This window comes from Equus quagga, chromosome 8 (assembly GCF_021613505.1).
Source record: "Equus quagga isolate Etosha38 chromosome 8, UCLA_HA_Equagga_1.0, whole genome shotgun sequence".
Taxonomy (NCBI): Eukaryota; Metazoa; Chordata; class Mammalia; order Perissodactyla; family Equidae; genus Equus; species Equus quagga.
Genome location: NC_060274.1, coordinates 131,871,559 through 131,894,223, shown reverse-complemented (window position 1 = coordinate 131,894,223; position 22,665 = coordinate 131,871,559). Strand labels below are relative to the sequence as shown.

At 47.5% G+C, this 22,665-nt stretch overlaps 1 protein-coding gene across 1 annotated transcript in view; it reads left to right on the top strand.

The window, feature by feature from the left end:
- Nucleotides 1–22,665, top strand: part of PTPRN2 (protein tyrosine phosphatase receptor type N2) — a 738,567-nt gene that overhangs the window by 307,299 nt on the left and 408,603 nt on the right. The window lies entirely within an intron of this gene.

Here is a 22,665-nt window from a genome sequence, read left to right as displayed (position 1 = left end):
TTCTCCTGGAGAGGGAATGACTGAGCCACAGGCTTTACAGACTTATTTTAGCCCTGTTGCATAGTTTAGAATTTGTCTGGCCTTTGTCTCGGTTCCTGGGAGGGAACCTCTAAATCCTTGGAATTTCCACACGACAGGAGAGTCTGTGTTATCCCTGGTAGGCCCCTTGGACCACACCTGATGGTTGATGCTCATGAGGTGGCTCAGGATGGGGGCTCCCTTGGGGGAGACGCTGAGGGGCAGCAGTACAATTCTGGCCCCAACTATGCACAGTTAGCCACACTTCCTGGGTGAGGGGCACTGCCCCAGGAGACTTCCCTCACTCAGATGCCAGCTGCTAGTTTGGGGGTCCCCAGGTCACCTACTCTCTGCCCAACTGGCTACCAATTCGGGGTTCCCACAACCCCCACTCACAGAACTCAGGAAAGCGCTGTCTTTATGATTACCATTTCATTACAGCAAAAAAAGGATACAAATCAGGACCAGCTGAAAGAAAAGACACACAGGGTGAGGTCTAGGTGGGTCCCCATCACGAGGCTCCTGTGCCCTCTCCCTGTAGAGCCAGGACATAGCACCCTCCGGGCACTTCAGTGTGTGACAGTACACAGAGTCCTGCCAACCAGGGAGGCTCACCTGAGCTTCAGTGTCTAGAGCTTTCTTTGGGGTTTCATGGTGGAGGCCTGATTGATGAGTCACTGGGGTTTTGTTGTGGAGGCCTGATTGATGAGTTATTGGCCATGAGGCTGAGCTCACTGTCCAACCCCCTCCTGCCCTGGGGTCAGTCAAAGCCCCAACCTCCATCTCCTGGTTGGTCTCTCTGTATGGCAGCCCCCATCCTGAGCCACCTCATGAGCATCAACCATCAGGTGTGGTCCGAGGGGCCTACCACAGATAACACAGACTCTCCTGCCGTGTGGAAATTCCAAGGATTTAGAGGTTCCCTCCCAGGAACTGAGACACAGGCCAGACAAATTCTAAACTATGCAACAGGGCTAAAATAAGTCATTGTTCCGGCCAATCACTGGCTTGATTTTTCCTGCCTCTCTTGTGCCTCTTCTTCCTTAGTCCCAGAGGCAAATGTGGGTCCACAGGCCACGCTTGGCCTTCCAGCACTTCATCAAGCCTGGCTGCAGCTCCTGCTTAAACTGATGTCATTCAGATGCCTGCCTCTGGCCCAGAACTGTTCTGACCTCCAGATCAAACCCTTTTTCTGCTCTCGAGCATAGCACCTGGACATAGAAGCGGCCAATTGCATCAGTGACTTCCAGAAAAAGTACTGGATAGACACATCCCAAAAGACAACTCCTAGAAGTTTCTTATGGTGAGACTTTCCCCTTCCTCTGTGGACTATAGAAATAAGCGTCATCATCGGTCTCTCTCTATGGTGCAGGAGCACAGCTCCTTAGCCCATCGTTGAAGAGTACGGAGGGCTACGAATGACTCAGTGTCCTCCATGCCAGGTTGGACACATGGTAATCCAGGCCCAGGGCTCTACTCGGTCACCTCATTAAGACAGTCAGCACTCCAAGTGTCGGCCTGAGTGACAATGGGAGACAAATGCCGGCCTTGCTATGAATTTATGCCCAAGTGTATTTAGAATCACTTGCATTTGCAATTGTAAAAAGTTACCACGCACTGCATTAAGTGCGCTTCGTGCTAAATTTACCTAGTCTGAGCCGCACTGGGTCCAATCTAATTCTAATACATGAAACAATTGCCAAATATGTGCTTAGGTACTCTGTATGTATGATTTACAACTTGTGCACCTGTCTTTTCTACTTCAGCGTCCATCTTTTCAGACTGAGGATTTATTAATTATAGACTTTATTCCCTTAGTTTGATTTACCTTTGCTTTCTCTAGACTTTAATTCTGAAATACATGCACATGCACACACACACACACACAGGACTCAAGTGTCATAAACAGATATTGTACATACACTACATTAATTTGCTACTATTCCACAGCATCTCTTCAATGTCGACACTTTTTTTTTACTGTTTTCCTGTAGAAATAACTGGCCCCTGAAATTAAATTTTTTTTTTTTGAGGAAGATTAGCCCTGAGCTAACTACTGCCAGTCCTCCTCTTTTTGCTGAGGAAGCCTGGCCCTGAGCTAACATCTGTGCCCATCTTCCTCTACTTTATATGTGGGATGCCTACCACAGCATGGCTTGCCAAGCGGTGCCATGTCTGCACCCGGAATCCGAGCCAGCAAACCCTGGGCCACCAAAGTGGAATGTGTGTACTTAACCGCTGCACCACCAGGCCAGCCCCCTTAAATTAAATTTGAAGCAAGCCGGGTACCTGGAAATATAATTTTTGATGCCTAAGTTGGTCCACTCTTCTGGCTGCATTTCCAATGCTCTACCGAAATACAGGGCCACCTTCTTGAGGGACAAGGCAGGTCCTGCTGTTGTGGTCCTTGTGTTTTGTTCCATGTCCAAATGACAGCTTTGGAAGGATTATTTGGATAAATATTTTAAACCACAGACATTTATGGGACCTTGTTTAAAAGACGTAAGATATACTTCTGGTTAATTGATTCATAGAGCTGTATTTTATATGTATATGAATAAGTAGATTCTAAGTTTGTTCATTTGCTTGGTCTTATGTCCTCTTGGGAGCTGAGAATAGTCACCTATTATGTGGCCTCATCATTTAATAAGTAAATAAGATGAGATTTCCTGCCTGAAGTTGAGGTGTGTCCAGTAGGGGCCACTTTTCCCGTGACAGTGGTGTAGGCGCCACAGTGAATGTGCAGAGGCAGCTGGCACTGAGAGCCGGGGACGCTGTCTGCCACGTTGCGTCCCAGGCTCCCTCCAGGTCCTACCTAAACCAGCGGAGGACTTGCTTGCTCGGGACGTGAGTGTGTGGGGTGTCACAGCACACTCTTCTCCTGCCACGAGAGCTGCCATGACACACACAAATGCAGTGTTGCCGTTCTCAAAGCCCAAGAAGCAAAGGAGTGTAGGAGCGGTTGGGGAGAGGGGGCTGTCACTAAGGTGGTCCCTGAGGGCAGGTGCAGGCAATCATCAGAGCATCGGCTGCCCTTCCCGCTGGCCTTTGCTGTCTCCTCCAGAGGGCATCTTCATGCTCCCAGGAGAAGCAGTAATTACAGAAAGCAGGAAGTTAACGAGAGGTGAGTGGAGTGCCGTCGTGGCTCCGTGCTCAGCCAGGGCTAGGATGTGGAGCTGGTTGTGGGGCCAGCGGGAGAGAAAGGCCCCATCCTGCGTGAGGTCCGGTTTCTGAGGGGAGCGGAGGCTCCACAGCAGCCCCTGAAACGGGCTGCCTTCCTGCTCGTCGCTGGTGCAGAAGACAGCTGAAGGTCCCGTGAGAGTGACTGTGCAGCTGCTCCAGAGCCTCCTCCTGTGTCGAGAGTGAGATACAAAGGAGACGGAGGCTGCCGGGTTCCCGGGGCTCTAGCTCCACGGTGGCCCCTTGCTCTGGGGCTCTGTATGGTGACAGTTCCAGCGCTTGACATGCGGTGCTGTAGACATCTCGCCTTCTCTTTCCTGCTCCCTTTGCTCCTGGATGATTTAAATAGTTTTCCCGAGTTTATCTGTCACTTTACTTAGCAGCTCCTAACGTTTCTCTTTTCTTTTCTTTCAACAAATGAAGACTAACACTGAGGGTTAAAATGCCTTTTGGAAAGTGTGTGTGAGAGCCATTCCCAGAGAATATCCTTTGCTCACTCCTCATTTATTTTTTTCTAAAGTCAGAGAAAGCATTCATTTCCCAGTTTCTGAATATGCATTACTATTATATCTTTCCATTTCAAAAATAAACATAAGCAAAGGAAAAAAATAAGCTTTAAGGGCTTTTTTCACACTCTCATTTGTGGACACCATTTTATCACAAGTGACAGCATTTGGCACAGTCATACTGGTTATAAATGAATATTTTATCACAATTAAGGGCATTTCTGTGGCTTTACTCTGCTGTTGTACGCTCTGGTGAGACCTGTCCTTCCTTGAAAACAAAATGGATCCCAAATGTCAAATATGGGAGCCGAGTGAGCACAGGAACGAAGTAAAATTCAGAAAGGTGTGATGTAAAATTGATCGTCTCGGCATTGATGTTTCTATCGCTGCAGCATCAAGGTGGTCTGTCAGATCACACAGAGTCTTCTGGAACAGATCTTTGGTTCTGTTTTAAACTTTAGAAAACCCAGGCGGACTAGGAGGATGTTAAAGACAGCGTCGTCTCGGTGTTCGAGCCTGGGGCTTTGGCGTCTCCACCCGTGGCTTGTGGAATCAACGCGTTATCTTCACATTGTCAGCATCTACTACAAACTACTTGGTGGTGTTATTTAACATGATTCCTTCTCTTCTATTTCCATTTTAACGAGCACAGGGTGGAAAAGAAAGAAAGACCTCCAGAAAGAGAACGCCTGCGGTCCTGAGCAAGGCCCTGGGGCCTGCTCCTCCCCGGGTCAGCTGCCATAACGAAGTTCCACAAACTGAGTGGCTTAAAACAACAGAAGTTTAACGTTTCACGGTTCTGAGCCTAGAAGTCTGACATCCAGCTGTCCGCAGGGCAGGCTCTCTCTGGAGGCTCCAGGCGAGGGTCCTTCCTCAACTCTCCTGGTGTCTGCTGTTGCTGGCAGTCCCTGGGGTTCCTTGGTTTGTAGAGGCGCACTCCCCGCCCCCCCCCCCCCCCCCCGGCTCTGTCTTACATGGCTGGCTTCCCTGCGTCACTGTCCAAATTTCCCATTTCTATAAGGACACCGGTCACGTTGTACTAGGCCCACCCGGATGACCTCGCTTTAACTGGATCAAATTGGAAGATCCTATTTCCGGGTGAGGTCACATTTCCAGGAACAGAGGGTTAGGACTCCGACATATCTTTCTGGGATGCAGTTCACCCCAAAGCAGACAGTTTCAGCTCTGTGTCCTATTTCCCTGTGGTTGGAAAGGTGCGTGAGTGGTGGTGTTTCTTCTCACGGGTTTCTCAGTCTGGTCTGTTTATGTCACTTGCCTCTTTGGGGGAGTTTGTTTCTGTGCTATTTTACCTTTAAAAAGTAACCAGTCTCGATTAGAAGGTAAAATTTCAGCATGGAAATTCTACCTCTGAACTAGTCACCGTGGGTACTTTCTGCTCATTCTTTCCACTATCACCCCAGTTGGGTGTTGCTCCTGTTCAGGAAAATGTTTCTTCCAATCTAACACAATATTATAACTATTATTATTTGTGTATATGTTTCCTCTCTACACGTCTTTGATTATATTTGAAATTGGTATATTAATTACATTTACGTGTATAATGTCCTCCCCATTTTTTTTCAATTTATTTTTTTCAAGGAAGATTAGCTCTGAGCTAACATCTGCTGCCAACTCCTCTTCTTGCTGAGGAAGACTGGCCCTGAGCTAACATCTGTGCCCATCTTCCTCTACTTTTTATGTGGGACGCCCACCACAGCATGGCCCGACAAGCAGTGCACAGGTCCGTACCCGGGATCTGAACCTGCAAACCCCAGGCCGCCAAAGCAGAATGTGCACAGTTAACCACTGCACCACCGGGCCAGCCCCACGTCCTCCCCATTTTTATCAGATACTTTACTGCTTTGTGAGGAGGAGAAACATGTGGATTGGTTGTTTCTAACTGCTGGTAGATGCAGGTGGCAGAACCCCCAGCCCCCGAGACTGATGCTTGCTGTCTGGATCAGTCTCTGCTTGATGAGAACAGCTGCAGGGGAGAGATGGGTGAAGAGCTTCTCTTCCTTTTCAAGTGGAAGGATCATTTGCATAATCTCTTCTTATTAGGCTGGGTGTGGTGTCTTTTCCAACACGACTTCTCCAACTCTGCTTCTCTGACGCCACTCTAGTTCTCACACTCACTACCTGCAGTTAGTGCAGACCCCACAGGTTAGGGGCTCAGCCCCACAAGACCACCTCCCACTTCAGACGCCAGTCACAAGTCCCATGGTACTCACACTTCTAATGGACTGGCTGTAAGTAAGGGCTTCCCATGCCCCTCTCCTCAGGTCCAGTAATTTGCTAGAAAGGCTCACAGAACTCAGTAAAGTACTTCACTTACTAGATTACCAGTTTATTATGAAGGGTACAGCTCAGGAACAGCCAGATGCAGGAGAGGCACAGGGCCAGGCACGTGGGTCGGGGAGCTCCCATGTGCTCTCCAGGCACCCCCCTCCCAGCACCTCCAGTGTTCAACAGCCCAGAAGCTCTCCAATCTGTTGTTTAGGGGTTTTTATGGAGGTGCCATTACATAAGCATGATTGATTAAATCATCTGCCATTGGTGACTGATTCAACCTCAGCCCCTCTCTCCAGCCCTGGAGGCTGGGGATTGGGGCTGAAAGTTCTGGCTTCTAATCAAGGTTTGGCTTTTCTGGTGACCAGCCCCATCCTAAAGCTCCCTAGGGGCCCACCGAGAGTTGCCTCACTAGAACAAAGATGCCCGTATCATCCTTACCAGTCAGGGAATCTGAGGGTGTTAGGAGCTCTGTGTCTGGAAGTGGAGACAGAGACCCAATATCTTTCTCTGGTGCCACAGGGGGCCTTCAGAATTTAGGAGCTCCCATGTTGAGAAATGTGGCTGCTCACTCTAGGGTAGAGTGAAGAGGGTGCTTGAGGAGGAAGATCTCACAATTGAAGGGGGGCACAGAGGAGACAGCACGCTGGGGACAGACAGTTTGCTCTCCTGAGAAGTGGTGGGAGGGCTGCAGTAACAGCACAGACAGACAGTTGTACGTCAGTCACCGTGTAGTCTGGCTTTTCCACCCACTTGCTGGGCATTGTGACAGTTCTTGGTGGATGATGTCAGCCGGTTGATTTGAGCTAATAACCCAATGTTCTGATTTGGATCCATTTTCCACCAGGTGATCTTTGCAGTGTTGGCACGACTGTGGTCCTCATCCCTCTCGGAGGTCCTGGTCTCCTAAACAGGAAGGCAAGTGTGGCTTCTCCTTATGCTCTGTGTTCACTCTCCTTTTGTGGATTTTGGATTCTTCCCCTACAGTGCTGCTCCCTTCAAGTGAGCGTTTGCTGGCTGCCCACCACCCACTCGGCTGGTGCAGGGCTGACCCTTCCACCCGTCGAGGGTGACAACCCTTGGGCAGGATGGAGGAGGAACAGCCCATGAACTGGTGTTTCAAACTTCAGGGCCTTCCTCTGAAGGACAAAACTATTTTTTCCTTCTAAAACTTTGGTCTTTTTTTTCCCCCAGTTAAAATCAGGTAATTTAATTAGCTTCTCTTTCTCTTGTTCCTAATTTTTGTCCTGTTCCTCCAGAATCTCTCTTCATTTTTAGACTGCGCTGCCGTTCTGCTTATTGTCTCTCTGCCTGTTTTTCCCCATTCTCCCTCTCTTCCCTGAAATGACTTCTCCCTGGATCTGGGGGAGAAAGAGAACCCGTGAGTCCCGGGTGCCACTTATCTTCAGCTCTTTCTCTTTACTCTTCTTCTTAGCTTTTATATTTTTAGCTCCTGCTCTTTTTTTCTCATGCTTTCCCCCTCAAGCAAATTTTTCACCTCTGATTTTGTTTGTGTAGGCTTTGCAAGCTTACTGTCATTCAAAATAATATACCGACGTAACCTGATCCCCAGAAATTTCTGGAAAAAATTTTGTGATGGCAGGTGTTATTGTGGGGTTTTCAGCCTTAGCAATGTTGAGAGAATTTTGATCTGACCAGGAGAGGACAGGTGGGCAGAGCAGCTAGTACCATGGGGACTCTAACATCGCAGGGGACCGGGAAGAGCTCCAGTTCAACATGGACTCTAACATTCAGCCGTCTTTCTACGATAGACTAGTTATTTATAAAAATGTTCTATGCCTGAAGCTCAAAATGGATTTTTTTCATTTTACACTTCTGAAATATAAATGAAGCCTCCAACTTTAGGGCTATGGGAAAGTGGGGGCTTTTTTATGCTGCTTTGAATATAACCAGCTCAGAAATGCTGTAAATCTCTGGTGTCTGACTGAAAAGACAACAGTATGGGAGGTTTCCAAACCTGACCACAGCTGTGCTGACTTCCTCCCAACTTTGTGGATGCTGTTGCATCTGACTCTCTTGATGGATTATATGTGTGTGGAACATCCCCACTGGTTAGGCCATCCCTGAGTGGTCAGGACATTCCGAGTGGTTAGGACATCCCTAGTAGTTAGGACATCCCTAGTGGTTAGGACATCCCTAGTGGTTAGGACATACCTAGTGGTTAAGACATCCCTGGGTGGTTAGGACATCCTTGAGTGGTTAGGACATCCCCAGTGGTTAAGACTTCCTTGAGTGGTTAGGACATCCCTAGCAGTTAGGACACCCCTGAGTGGTTAGGACATCCTGAGTGGTTAGGACATCCCTAGCAGTTAGGACATCCCTAGCAGTTGGGACACCCCTGAGTGATTAGGACATCCCTAGCAGTTGGTTAGGACACCCCTGAGTGGTTAGGACATCCTAGGTGATTATCTTGGTGCAGGATCTATTTCCTCTGTAATAGTGAAGTCATGATCTTTGTGTTGTGGACTGTGATTACTCACCATGTATTTCACAGTAATAGTATGATTTACTCTGTTAGAGAAATGTACACAGCTTTAGTTTCAAAATAGTACTTTTTAAAAAGTGTTCTGGTTGATTTGTGCATCTAAGAAGTGTTAAGGAGTAACCAGAACAACTATGAAATTATGGGATAACCAAAGGTGAGGAAGGTAGGAGATTGTAGGCAATGTAGGGAGTCATGGGAAGGGGTCTATGTATTCTATCACTGCTGTCCCCCAAGTTCTTGTTAAAGTCTCTGGACCTGTTTCTTCACCTCTGAACTTCTGGGTTGACCAAGAGCAGTGGCTCTCACACTGTGTCCTGAGGAACTCCAGGTGTCATCGCACTGGGATGGAGCAGGACAGGACCTGGGCAGCTACGTAAAGTCCCAGAGATATTCCATATTGACCCCTCCTTACCCCTGTCAAGGTCCCATGAAGGCCTGGCCTTTTACTTTTTAGTTATGTAAATAGTGTCACAGGATTTCATTTTAACAGAGTCCCCTCCTTTGTTTTTAAGTGGGAAGCAGTAGAGGAGCTGCTTCCTCGGGTTCCTTCCACTTCTACATTGCTTACATTTCTCTTCACTGTGGCTGTGGTTCTCTGCATTTGACTGAGCAGTTCAGATGGGGTCTAGTGATCACGGATCAGCCGTACGGCATTGTGGGAGCCCCTGGGCAGCTGCCCGACCCCCAATAATTAGATGTTCTGACTGCAGGCTGAATGTTGGTGGGGTTGTGGTGGATAACCTGCTTGTCCTAGGACCTGAGCCCTGGCCCTGTCTGGTCTGGGGAGCAGAGGAGAGAGGAGTAAGTACTGAGCCCTCACCCATGTCACTCCATGTGAAATCATAAACTCTTACCCAGTATGGGTGTCCCGAGCTAAGTGTTAAAGACACAGATGACTGTGGCACGTGCCACGTGGAGGAAGACAGGCAGAGATGCTACTTAAATGACTGGGATGGATTGAGGAGAAGAAAGATGAGCAGGCATGTAAACCACATAACTACAGTGGGGTGGGCTGAGGAGACCGTGACTGCCTTTCTGAGAAAGTGGGTGTTGAGGTAGCCCCCCAATGAGGTGCTGTTGCACGGGAGGGGCCTGGCGTGCTGCAGGCACAGAGGAGCTGGCCAGCTTCTGGGTGTGGCTTCTGCACAGAGTGCACGTGTGGGGCAGCCTCTGGTCATGGGGGCTTCACTTCATGCCCCATGTCTGGGAAGTTTGGGCCTGATGTTGTGGGCAAGCGGAGTGACTAGCAGTTTCTGAGTAGGGAAATCCCGCTTTTGAAGTCCCTTCTGGTGGTATCTGAGGGAGAGGCTAGGAGAGCATGGAGCCGGAGGAGGAGAAGGCAGGCTGGAGACCCCTAACAGGAGACCAGCAAGCCCAGAAGGCACCGCTGCGGCCTGAACGACCACCAACAGTGGAGACGCAGACAGAAGATGCAGGAAGCATTTGAGGGCAGGAATAGGTGGGCTTGGGTGGCCAACTGGACATGCAAGCCAAAAGCATCAAGCCAGCAACTGCAGCAGCCATTGGAGCTGTTTGTTACACAGTGTAAGGTGTCCTGTGCTCGCTGATACAGGGCTGAGAGAGCTGCCCACCACATGTCACCGGTTGGCTCTGCTCCTTATGCTGCACACAGGCCCTGCTGGAAGAGTGGGTTGTGTTGTCATTAGCCCTCTTCTTCTGGAAAAGGTCCCTGTCGTTGACCTAGAATTGGAGATATAAACAGCGTTTTGTCTTGTTCCCCAGCGCACCACACATCTAAACCGGCAGTGCATTCAGTGGACTGAAAAATCTCTGACAGAGTCTAAATAAGGGCAGATTTTAAAACAAAGGCAATGGTGCCCCCTGTGACTTTTCGTTATAATTTCTCTTCTGCTTTCACATGGGAGTCCTTAGTAGAGCTGCTACTGGCAGGTCCTTGATTTTGCCTTTAGTTGGTAAATTTGTTTTATGTTATGATTGTAAGAACCATGAACATAAGGAGTTACCTATATGTTTGTAAGTATTTAAGTAAAAGAGTGATAAAAAGAATCTTAATCAATACTGAGATGTATGAGAGTCCTTTGCCTTTAAACAGGGATGATGCTCAGTGCTGTGCTGTGAGGACTCTGCTCCACGGCGTCCTGGCCCTGTGTGAGGAGAGTCCCAGCCCCCACCCCGTCTACTGCCCAGCCGACCCTTCTCCAACAGTTTGCTTCCCGTCACGTATCATTTTTCAAGACAGCCAAGTTGATCAGACCAGGCCACCTCCCCTTGAATTTTGTGCACATGTAAGTCCCATAATCCCTGGCATTTTACTTGTGAATTAATATTTGGGGAAATATATCAATAGCAGAGATATGGATTCTGTAATTTTCCCTAAATAGTTAGGATTCCAACATGAATTTTGAGGGGACACAAACGTTCAGACCATAGTAGGTTCCTAAGGTCCAGGGGTATATGTCTTCTTTCTCTTCCTATTTTTGAAAGTACCCTGAACAATGCCTGCCCCAGGAGGTGCTCAGAAAGCATTCTGGACTGATGTCCAAATCTCCACAGGAATAGGTCCTTGTGACAGGGTAACGTGCCACTGTGCTGTCATCAAAAGCCAGACGCCACCCAAACAAAGTGTCTGGGCATGGAATCCTTTGTGATAAATGCGTTACGGGTTTGACTAGTCTTCACTTGGTAAATTACCTTAGGAAATGAGGGAATTAAGGAGTGAGGGTGCTTATGTGAGTTTATATGAAGGGGCCAACTGGAGGCTGATTATAGAAGACCTTCAGGAGGAGGTGTCCTTGGAGGATGGTGGAGGGACAGTGTCATCACACCACAGTGTAAAGTTGGGCAAAAGAGAAGCATTCGTGGAAGGCCTTCTTCATTTCACAAAGTGAATTCATTCCAGAAGCAGTCTTCTCTCACTGCCTCTGGCAACGCTGCTTTTCCAAACTGGTGTAGACTGAAGCCTCTGGGATGCCCCTCACCTGTCTAGTCTTATGGAGCTGGGGGCCAACGGGAGTGTGCGTTCTGGTCCTGCAGTGCCCATGGTGGAGGTGGGGCCAGGCTTCAAAGCTGGACTGTGGGGATCACCAGCCACCTCTCCACTCCAGTCTCTCCCTTCCCCAAGGGGACCTTGCGAGATCACTCATTTTTGGCTTCAAGACTGGCTCCAGAACAGAGGTTAGCAAAATCTGGCCCATGCACCAGCCACCTGTTTTTGTAAATAAAGTTTTATTGGTTACCAGATGTGTTTGCTTTCCAGCGCTGCCATAACAAAGTACCAGACTGGGTGGTTTAAACAACGAAATTTATTTTGTCGCAGTTCTGAAGGGTGGAAGTCCAAGAACAAGGTGTCAGCAGGGTTAGCTTCTCCTGAGGCCTCTCTCCTTGGCTTGCAGATGGCCACCATCTTGCTGTGTGCTCACCAGGTCTTTCCTTTGTGTGCTCAGGCCTGGTGTCACTCTGTGTATCCAAGCCTCCTCTTCTTATAAGGACGTCAGTCATACTGGATCAAGGCCCACCCTGATGGCCTCAGTTCTCCTTGATCGCCTCTTTAAAGGCCCATCTCCAAATGCACCACATTCTGATGTACTGGGGCTGAGGGCTTCAGCCTGTGAACTTTAGGGGGACACACAATTCAGCCCATAACATCAGATTTAGCAATTAAGAATAAGGACTCCAGTTAAATTTGAATTTCAGATACTCAGCAAGTTGTGCACAGGGCATACTCATATTAAAACATGGTTTGTTATTATATGAAATCCTAGTTTAACTGGAAATGCTGTTTTGTCTGCCAGCCCTGATTAGAAGACAGTCATACCCATTCATGTATGTTTTACCTGTGATGTTTTCATGCTACAGTGGCAGAGTTGAGTAGTTGAGGCAGGCCCCAGTCCCTTTCAAAGTTCACATGAAAAACTAGCCACCACCCTGGGAAGTGAGGATATGGGCTTATAATTATTTCCAGGGACCAGGGTAAGAGCCCAGTATAGGAGCTAAGGCAGCACCTCAGAGTTAAAAGGCACTTCCTCAGATGTTCCGTATTGACTGCGTGTTGACCTGAAACCTCCAGAGGAGGGGCTGTAGGACTGGAGGCTCTACATTCTGTATCGATTACCAGTATATGTCCTTCTACATATTTTCTTTAAGGACTTCCTAATATTTTCTTTCTTAATATATATACTTATTTTTGGCCAACCCCATTGGTCAGGTTTCTCACTGTCTTATCCTGAATTAGGAAAGTGTTATGTCCGTTGGTCATTGTGGGGGTTTCTTTCTTTCTCTCCCTTCTTAGTTGCTGTTTTCATTCGATGCTTTTGAACTTGTTTTCCGTGATAATTACTGTGGCTTGAATTACATCCAGCTCTGTCCTAATAGCTTCTGTGTCCTAACAAAGTAAATACAGGCACTTAAACCTGAGAAGCCAAAGATGTCAACAAATTGGAGGAAATTCAGAGAAAAGCACAGAAATGGTTAAGAGGCTGGTGGATGTATTTGTGAGACAAGTGTAAAGGAACTAAGTGCGTTTGCCTTGGCAAAGTGGTGACTGAGGCACGGTGGAAGCGCCGCCAAGACATGTCCACCTGCAGTCCCAAGGAGAGAGGACTGGGTCGGGGTTGCCGAGGGAATTTAATTACGATGAGAGAAAGGGGCTGTGTGGCTGATGTCGGTGGAGGAAGCTGGGTCCAGTGGAGGGGAAGGAGGAGGTGGAGAGAGACCAGCAGCAGCCCCGCAGGGCAGCGCGAAGTGGAGTCAGGAGTGGGAAGGAGGTAATTGCAACGCTGAGTGCGAGCTGTGCCGTCAGCTCCTAAGGGCTCCAGGTGACTGTCTGCCCTTCGTGTTCAGCAAAGCACCACTCCTCTGTGGCCTCCACCTAGACTTGACATCAGTTAAAGTCACTGCTCCTGCCTGTCTCTATCCCCTGTTCCTTCTGAGTACCAATTTCTGCCGTATTCCTTGGAGCACTGGCCTGGCAGGGTTTGGGGACCCCACCAGCCACATCAAAAGTCACCACACCATGCTGATTTTGCCTCCAAAGTGTCTGAAGTCAGTTCCAGCCCCTTGACTACTGACTGCATCCCCAGTGCACGCCCTGATTCTGGCAGCCACCTGCCTGGCCACCCTCCCACTCCACCTCCAGCCAGCCCTGACCTGTGGCTTGTGGGTCAAGCTCTCCGGTGACTTCAGATGCAGAAGTCCTTTGCCCACCTCACCTCCCCTCTTCCACTCCCTGGTTCATCCCCACAGGCTCCCGTCAACCTCACACACTGCTTCTCACCTCCAAGCCTCTGGCACTGGAGGTCTCCTCTGTCTGGAATACCTGCCCTCACCCCTCCTCTGCAGTAAGACCCTGCTCATCTCTGCAAGCCCAGTTCAGGGAAGCAGCCTATGCTGGAAGTCCCCCCAGAGCCTCTGGAGATGGCGGCATAGGAACCCTCCCCGGGCCCTTCATTCTGTCTGTTTCTAGCTCTCCATCCAAGGAGTTGAATCCAAGGACTTAAGACAAAGGAACAGAGTTGCGTTGAATCATGGTAACAACAACAACGTGAAAGGAAAGGTCAGTGCTGGACCTGCAGGGGCATCCCAGGGTCCAAACACACTGAACAGGGCTGGTGGGAGCCTCTCCAGGGCACAAGTGTGACACAGAAGTGGCGGGCAGGTGCAGCATTGGAATCCTGGGAGACCTGGAGCCCAGCCTCAGGAGAAGGTCTGGAAGAGCTAGGAGGCAGTCGAAGGAGCAGAGCTGCTGTGCATTCAGGACACCAGGCGGCCGGCCAGCCTGGGGCTGGGCAGCTCCAGGACACCAAGGCTGGCGCTGTGGCAGCACGACCGACCACAGGGTGCCTTCGTGCTGGGCAGGGCTCCTTCTGCATGGGCAGGCTTTGCCTGGCGTGTTTGGAACTGGGCTGGCCTGAAACACAGAGTTTGATGAGACTGGGCGTGAGTGAATGATACCGTATACCGCTGCTTTCCATCAAATGCTTGTGACTGACTCCCCAGTTTGGTTTGCTAAATCTATGTCTTCCATATGAGGGGCTCTCAAGAAATTCTGCTTATTTTTCTATTTGACATAATTTAACCTCCCTCTGTCATTCCTTGAATTCTTTATAGGAAAGATACTAAGGAAGAAAAATAAATCACTGTATAAATAAGATAAATCGATCACTAAGTCCTGTAGGCATGTTATTTTGCTCCTCCGAGTCTGAGACCTGATGTGGTGTCTCGTCTGTGTCAGGAGGGCCCTTGCCCAGGAGCCGAGCATGGATGGGACGCCCTTCTGGTGCCTCCAGCAGGGCTCTGTGACAGACGCAGAGCCACCTCTGCTGTTCTACTTCATGCTAGTGTGGGTCATGTTGTCATGAATCCTACCTCCTAATTTTAGTGAATTAATTTCACTTCATTTATGCATTTCTTATATTCTCAAAGAGAACCCAATGGCATATTTGAATAGGGACATTTCCAGCATCTATGGTGCTGTTAAACCCCGGCAGCCTCTGTGGGATAAAGATCAAGCACAGATTTCCATGTAGAGACAGATATTTTCAGAGGTAAATTTCAAAGTCCAAGGTACATGCTATAAATTATAGACTTTAAAAGTTTCAAGCCATATAGATTTCTATAAGCAATGAAATTCTCCATTGCCCCAAATCTCGTTCCCCAGAAGTAGCTCCATGTGGATTAGTTCTGCACAGATCAGCCGTTCTCTATGGCACAGCAGATATTTACATCACACGTGTAAATCCTGCCAGCATTTGCATGCAGTTCCTTAATGCTCTTTTGCCACAGTGACATCTGACCATGCAGTGCCTTTTCTTTTTCATGGCAGTGTAATATTCTGTTGTGCTCATTTCTTCAGCCATTGGTGCCTATTGATAGGCACACAGACAGTTCCAGTCTTCACTGTTTCAAGCAGTGAGCACTCACAGCTCTGTCTCAGAGTGCCCGCTCCAAGGGGAACTAGGCTGGTCCTCTTCCTTCTCCTTCTCCACGTGTTGTGAAAGTTGCAAAGTGTTGCAAAGTATTCTCCATCATGGCCCTGATCATTCAGAATTTCACGGGAACCCTCATGATGGCTCTGGGCCAGTGATGGTTGTGCGTGGATTGAGCATCAGAGCGCCTACGTCTCACAGATGCCAGGGAGGGTGTGCAGTTACTCTGGGACCAAGCCCCATGGAAAGGAGGGACGCGGAGATCTTGTCTGGTCCTTGCCCTTGAGCAGAGACTTAAGTCCTTTGACTCCTGTGTGCGCAGTGACTTGTTACTACAGTGAGAAAACAGGACAGCAGCCTCTGAGAGTCAGCCTGCCACGTCTGCCCTCCACTGGGAGCCAGGTTGGTGGGCTGCTTCAGCTGCTGGTTGTTCAGCTCCTAGAGACCGTGGGCCACACTGCTGTTGCAGGCCTGGTGTGGCGGTGTCCAGCAGCTCCTGCAGGGGTTCACAGTGCGGCCAGTGCTCTGACACTGGCACGGAAGGGCCAGGTGCGGCTGTGTCCCTCACACCTCTGATCCTTTCCCAGGCAGTCTCCTTTTCTCCACTTACCCTTTTGTTTGTGAGAACACTTAAGATCTCCTCTCGGCCCATTTCAAGGGCACACACAGTGTCATCAACTCTAGTCTCCATGCTGCACCTCGGGTCCTCAGCAAGTTAGGACGCTCGTTCTTAGGAAGGCACAAGGATGTCCCTGGACCCCCCAGGCAGGGCTCCCACAAGGGCACGGCAGGACAGGGTTTCACCCTCTCACCCAGCCCTTTCCTTGGCTGTTGGCTTGTTCCTCAGTCTACGCATTTTAACATGAACTTAATCAGAACTGGGCCAGTCAATACAGAAATGAGAAAAAGAACATAAATTCTTATGGGGCACTTTAAAATCAAACCGTACCCCAAATGGGACCACACTCCCTTCCAGAACTGCTTCTGCTGGCTCGGACCTGGACCCTGTAACTTAAACGTGTTAGTGGGAAGCACATCCCTTTCTCCCAGGGCAGGAATGAGACCTAGAGCAGAGGTCTCCCCCTCTGTGCCCTGGTCCTTCCCACACAGGGAGATTCTTACCCCCACCGCAGCCTGGCTGCCAGGTGCTCACTAAACTGGGCTCTCAGAACATCTATCTTCTCTCCCTTGATTCTAGAACGGCCTCTTTGTTTGATGTTCCTAGTTGTGAAAATCAACAGTGATAACTCTCGAGACCCTTTCTTCTCTAACGAGTGCCCTCATTTTGAGCCATGCTTGTCAGAAAGTGCTGTTCATTTGCAAATGCACCTTTCTGTAATTTTCAAGCAAAAAAAATGCATTTCAAGAAGCACCATCCTGCCCTTTGCCATAATATTTGTTAACATTATTAATCTGTTTTAAGTGAAAATTATCCTTTATATTGCTTCCCACATTTACACACTTTTTTTCCCTTTAAAATTGGAAGGTTATACCAAATGCTGTGTTTCCCTTTCCTGCAAAGACGTATGGGGGCTGTTTTAACACAGATTAGTGAAAGTGCAATAGCAGAGCCCAGTAGGTGGTAAAACTCCGTTATCATTTGTATGATTAGTTTCACCTTGTAGCTGTGTCTCCGAAAATGCAATTAACAGTTTCATATTCAGCGTAGCTAGCTTTTATTCCTGCTGCATGCTGTGCAACATTTGCATCATAAAAAAAAACTAATTGGTAAACACAGTCTTGCCAGCTTCTCTGCAATCCACCGAGTTCTCTACACATTAATTGGCTCAGCTTCAACAGACACTGGATGGAATTTCAAAGGATGCTGCAGATTAGAGAGCCTGCGAGCACTTGTGTTTCACGGAACCGACTCCAAGGAGACTGGGGGAAAATATTTTAAATTAATGCCAAATGCAGGCAACGCTCTTGTCCAGTCGTTGCCATGGGAACCGTTTTGTCCCCTAATCTGATTCGGGCGAGTGTTTCCTGGGAGTCGTCCCTAATGACCTTCGTGGAGGACGTTGGCTGCAGGGCCCTCTGCCTGGTGGGGCAGCTGAGTGACGACATCCTGAACTTCCTTTTACATTTCATGACCCCTCCTGCTCCTCTGCCCCGACTCAGCCGCTGCCTCCAAGCCCATTGACCTGGTTCTATGTGTGTGACCCTGGAGCGGCAGTCGTGTGAAGTTTAAACACACTCATTCCACACGAGAGATTCGTGGCTTGTGAAATGTGTTCTCTATATTGAAATGTCATCACAGAACTTCCCCTGGGTATCCCCACCTGTCTTCATCCTCTCTACCCTCCCTCCACATGAGGGATTCGAAATAGTCAGATGATGCCTTACAGATAGGCAAAGTTTTTCTTTTCCTGAGCGAGACAGACCATTAGACCAATAGAAATAGATTTGCTGGTTCTTGGCCTGAATAAAAAAGTTCTTGGAAGTGGTTCTTATTCTTAGAGTGAGGAAAAACTGCCACGCAGATCCATGCAGTGTGTTTTCCTGCAAGGCTCCCAGGTGTGAAAAGGCCATGTGGGTGACACACTTCAGTCAACAGTCGTTCCATGCGACGTGTGAGGGAGGAGATCCAAACTTGTCCAGTGACACGACTGAGATTTTATTAGCCAAAGACTTTTACTTTCTTTCCTCCCTTCTTCCTGCTCCTTCTCCCTCCCCTCCCTCCCTCTCCTCCTAACCCTCCCTCCTCCCAGGTCCCGGGTTCTGTAGATTTTGTCTTAATTACCAGGCTCTAATGAACGGATGTTTTCTCTTAGTGTTTAGCATGGGGACTGTCAGACAACTGTAATAGACAGACATGTTTGTTATTTGTTTTGAACTCCTATAAATAGCTATTTGTTTAATTACAAAAAAAAAAGAAGAAGAAAGACCTCATATGTTCTCTGCTAGTGCAAAAAACCAGCTCTTTTTAGTTAAAAATTAGCAAAATGAACCACTGGTAAGTAGAGAGGAAGTGACAGTGCTTTCTCTGAAAGTGGATTCCAGATGTGTGGATGGGGAGCGGAGTTGGGGTTGGGGGAGGGATGGACAGGGGAGCAGGCGTTTGTCCCTGTTCTCAGCGGGAAAGAATAACAGAAAGTGTGAAATGGGGCCATGTTGTCATGGACACAGAACTGGGACAGAATTCCAAACTGAGAGCACACAGGGGTCTCCAGCACCAGTACTGTGTGATCAGATGCTCAAGGTCATGGCAGGCCCTCAGCCCTCATCCTGGAGACACACTTCATGCTTCTGGGATGTTCTCTCTCTCTCTCTCTCTCACTCTCTCTCTCTCCCTCTCCATCCCCCTCCCCTATTTGCCACAACTTATCTAAAAGTAATTTGAAGATTTTTTTATCAATAGACTAGGAATTTGTTCATTTTAGGATTTTAGGTTACAAAGAAAGTGAACAAACATAAAACAATGAGAACAAATGGAGAAAAGGTAACTGAAGATATTATGGCTTAGAGAAGCTTAAAGATAGACAACCAAATAATTAGATTCAATGTGGAGTACAAATGAAGCACAGATTGGCACTCGGCCTTTTTTATGAAGAAAGGTCAGCTAACCGCTCAGGCTCCGTGGGCATTTGGACCTGGAATTGTTTTCCTCTGCTCTGTCCAACCCTCCCCTTTCAGCAATCTACTTTTCTCTGGTGTTTGCAAGATATAAGAGAATAAAAAAGAGAAATACATGGGAGAGGAGAAGGGGAAGAAAGACTTTCTGGAGAAGTTTGTATTCTCTTAAAAATTAGGAAATGAAAGTAAGCTTTTGAATTAGAAGAAGATACCACCAAAAAAAAAGCCTTAAATCTTTTTTTTTTTTTAAACAGAGAGAGAGATGGATAGAGGTAAATGATGGATGGATGGATGGGCAAATGGATGGACACATGAATGGGTGAATGGGTAGATGGATGGATGGGTGATAGGTGTTTGATGAATGGATGGATGGATGGATGAATGATGGATGAATGAGGTGTATGGATGGTGGATGGATGGATGGATGGTGGATGGATGATATGCATGGATGGATAATGGATGGACAGATGATGGATGGATGGATGGAAAATTTTTATCAGTGGCCAATACCCCTACAAATCCTGCCTATGGAATGATATCTTGGAAACTTACCTAATCTGCTAGAGTGCTGAGTGGCTGAGAAGAGAAGGCACCAGGCTATGATTCTGAAGTAGGAATTCAGGGAACATAGTATTTCCTTCAAGGAGCATGCTCTTCAGCTGATAGGTGCCTTGATGAACTGGAAAAAACTGGTCACAGGCATGAGTGGTAACATTAACTTTTCTCCTTTGTGGCTAAGTCTTTGCCAACCACACACATTTCCTCTAGCACAGTGGAGCCGCTCTCCAGGGGATAATGACAAATCCAAATCCCCGAGCTGAGCATCTTCCCTTTTGATCACAGATTGAAAATGCAGTTGGTTTTAAACAGTGAGCACACCACATGGGCATTTTCTTACAGGTGTATCTGCTCCTTCTGAATCACCTGTGAGAGGACAAATGTAAACCTGCCTGGCACACTGTCTGTGGGGGGAAGGTGTGGGGGGAAGATTTAGAACGGTTTGGTGTTCTAAATCTCTGATTACTATGGATTGAATGTCTGCTACCCAGTTTCAAACGTTGCAGTCCTAACCCCTGATGGGATGGCAATAGAGGGTTGGCCTTTGGGAGGTAATTAGATCACGAGGGTGGAGCCCCTATGATGGGATTTGTGCCCTGGTAAAAGAGAGAGATAGGAGATCTTTCTCCCTCTGCCATGTGAGGGACAATGAGAAGATGGCCATCTTGGAAAAGGGCCTTTGCTAAGAACCTGACCATGCTGGAGCCCTGATCTCGGACTTCCAGCCTCTAGATCTGTAAGGAATAAGCATTTGTTGTTCAAGGCACCCAGCCTGTGATGTTGTTGGAGCAGCTCGAGCTGACGAGACACCAATTTTGTCTTCTTTGTCCCCTTCCCAGCTAATATCTCTTTCATGGCACATCAGGAATGCTGTACTCTGATGTTAAGTGTGTTTAAACTCCCTCCTCCCCAAGTAGGCATGGCTGGGCCTAAGATCTGTTCTCTTCTTCTTCCTTAGTGATAGAACTGGTAGTTTAGTTTGGGCCCATGGCCACCCCCACCTTGAGTAAAATCTACATTCCCTAGCCTCCCTTTCATCAAGGTGTGGCCACTCGACTAAGTTCTGGCCAATAAGATATCAGCTGGTGTGTTATGCAGGCAGTCTTCGCTCCATCTTCATTTCTCTTCCTCATTCCTGCTTCCAGAATGCAGATGTGATGGCTGGAACTGAAGCCACATCATGATCCATGAGGTGAGCTGGGAATTGAGGCCACATAACAGAGCAGCAAGAGAGGAGAAAGGAGGGCCCATGGACCAGAGTCCCTGTATTAGCCCTGAACTGCCAGCTTCCAAATTTTATATGATAGATAAGTCTGCTGTGTTGCTCAAGCTGTTATTTGGGTCTTTTTTGTTACTCTCAGCCAAAGTCAATGTTAGCAGAGAGAGACTGCACTGCACATGCCTTTAGCTTGGTATGGGACTAAATGGAACCCTACTCACCCCACCCCAAGTTAGTTACTTGATATACCTTAAGAAAATCTTCCTTCTACATTTTGTGAATTTTGGTATTTCTTCCATGTGGATTCATTATCCCTTACTCTGAAATTTTCTACTATGGCTTCCTAAACACTACAGATTTTTTATTTGAAACATTGCTGCCTAAATTATGTACGCTTGCTTGCATCTGCCTCATTGTGACTCATCAGGTATAAGACCAGCATCACGTGATCTGCATCACATATGGTCTCTAGGCATTTCTTTATCCCTCTCTCAGCTAGCAGATATTTTTAAACATCTGCTCTGTGAAAAGTGCGTATTAAACACTATGAAAAATACACAAATGAATGAGCTTTGGCCCCACCCTCTGTGCACCTACAATCTATTAGGGAAAGTCCTAGAAAGGAAACAGTTATCTAATAATTACATGATAAATAACCTTATACAAAACAGAAACCAGAGTGACTTTCATAATAAGCTTGAATTCCCCCACATGCAGTAAAAGCCTTCTGTTCTTTGTCCCAGGCTGAGTCTGCAACCCTTGGTGAGTTATGGAACAGCTACTTTTGATCTGTTATTGTTATAGTTTTCTAAGAAGGAAGGGAGGGAGGGAGGGAGGGAGGATGGATGGATGGACTCTGTGCTATGATTGGACTGAGAAAGAGCTGAAAAAGACACCATACTATAAAATAATTACCTATGACCAACTAAACCAGCTAGGCTTTGGAAAAAATAACATTATTCTTTCACTTAGCATTATGCCCTCCAAGTTCATCCATGTTGTCACAAATGACAGGATTTCCTTCTCTTTAAGGCTGAATATTATTCTACTTATATCTGTAAATGACATTTTCTTCATTCATCCATAGACAGCCACTGAGGTTGTTTCCATATCTCAGGTTTTGTGAACAATGCTGCAGTGAACATGGGGGTGCAAATATCTCCTTGAGATAAGGATTTTATTTCCTTAGGACGTATACCCAGAAGTGGAATTGCTGGATGGTTCTATGTTTAGTTTTTCTGAGGAGCCTCCATACTATTTTGCATAGTGGCTGCGCCAATTTACATTCTCACCAATAGGGCACAAGGCTTCCCTTTCCTTCACATCCTCGTCTCAATAAAACTGGAAAAAATAAGATTATTCTTGCTCTTTTTTAAAAAATAAGATTGGTCTTGCACGTGTCTTCTTTCATGTTTTCATCGGGTTCAGTAGAACTTCTCTGAGACAGAAGTTATGCAAAAGGCAATGTCAGTTCAAGCTGCTGGCCCCCTGGCCCATCCTGTGTCACGATCATTAGTTTGTAAAACAAGTTCACATAAACAGCAGAGCAGACAAAATACAAGGCAAAGTGCCTACGTTGATTTTGTTTTAGTATTCTATAATTTTATTTCTTTCTTTGCCTACATCTCCTTATGACCCCAAGCATCATAATACGTTCTTAGCGTAATCTGTACAATTTTCATTGCTAAATGTGATTGTTCTGGTTGTGATGATGATCTGATTGTTTGGAGTTTCTTTTAAACATGTGCTCCCTCTTCTGGTTGGATGGAATGGAATTCAAACATGCGCATCTTGGATTTAGGGCATTGGTGCTTTTAAGAACTTGTTGCAGGCCAGCCTGGTGGTGCAGTGGTCAAGTCTGCACTCTGCTTTGGTGGTGCAGTGGTTAAGTCTGCACACTCTGCTTTG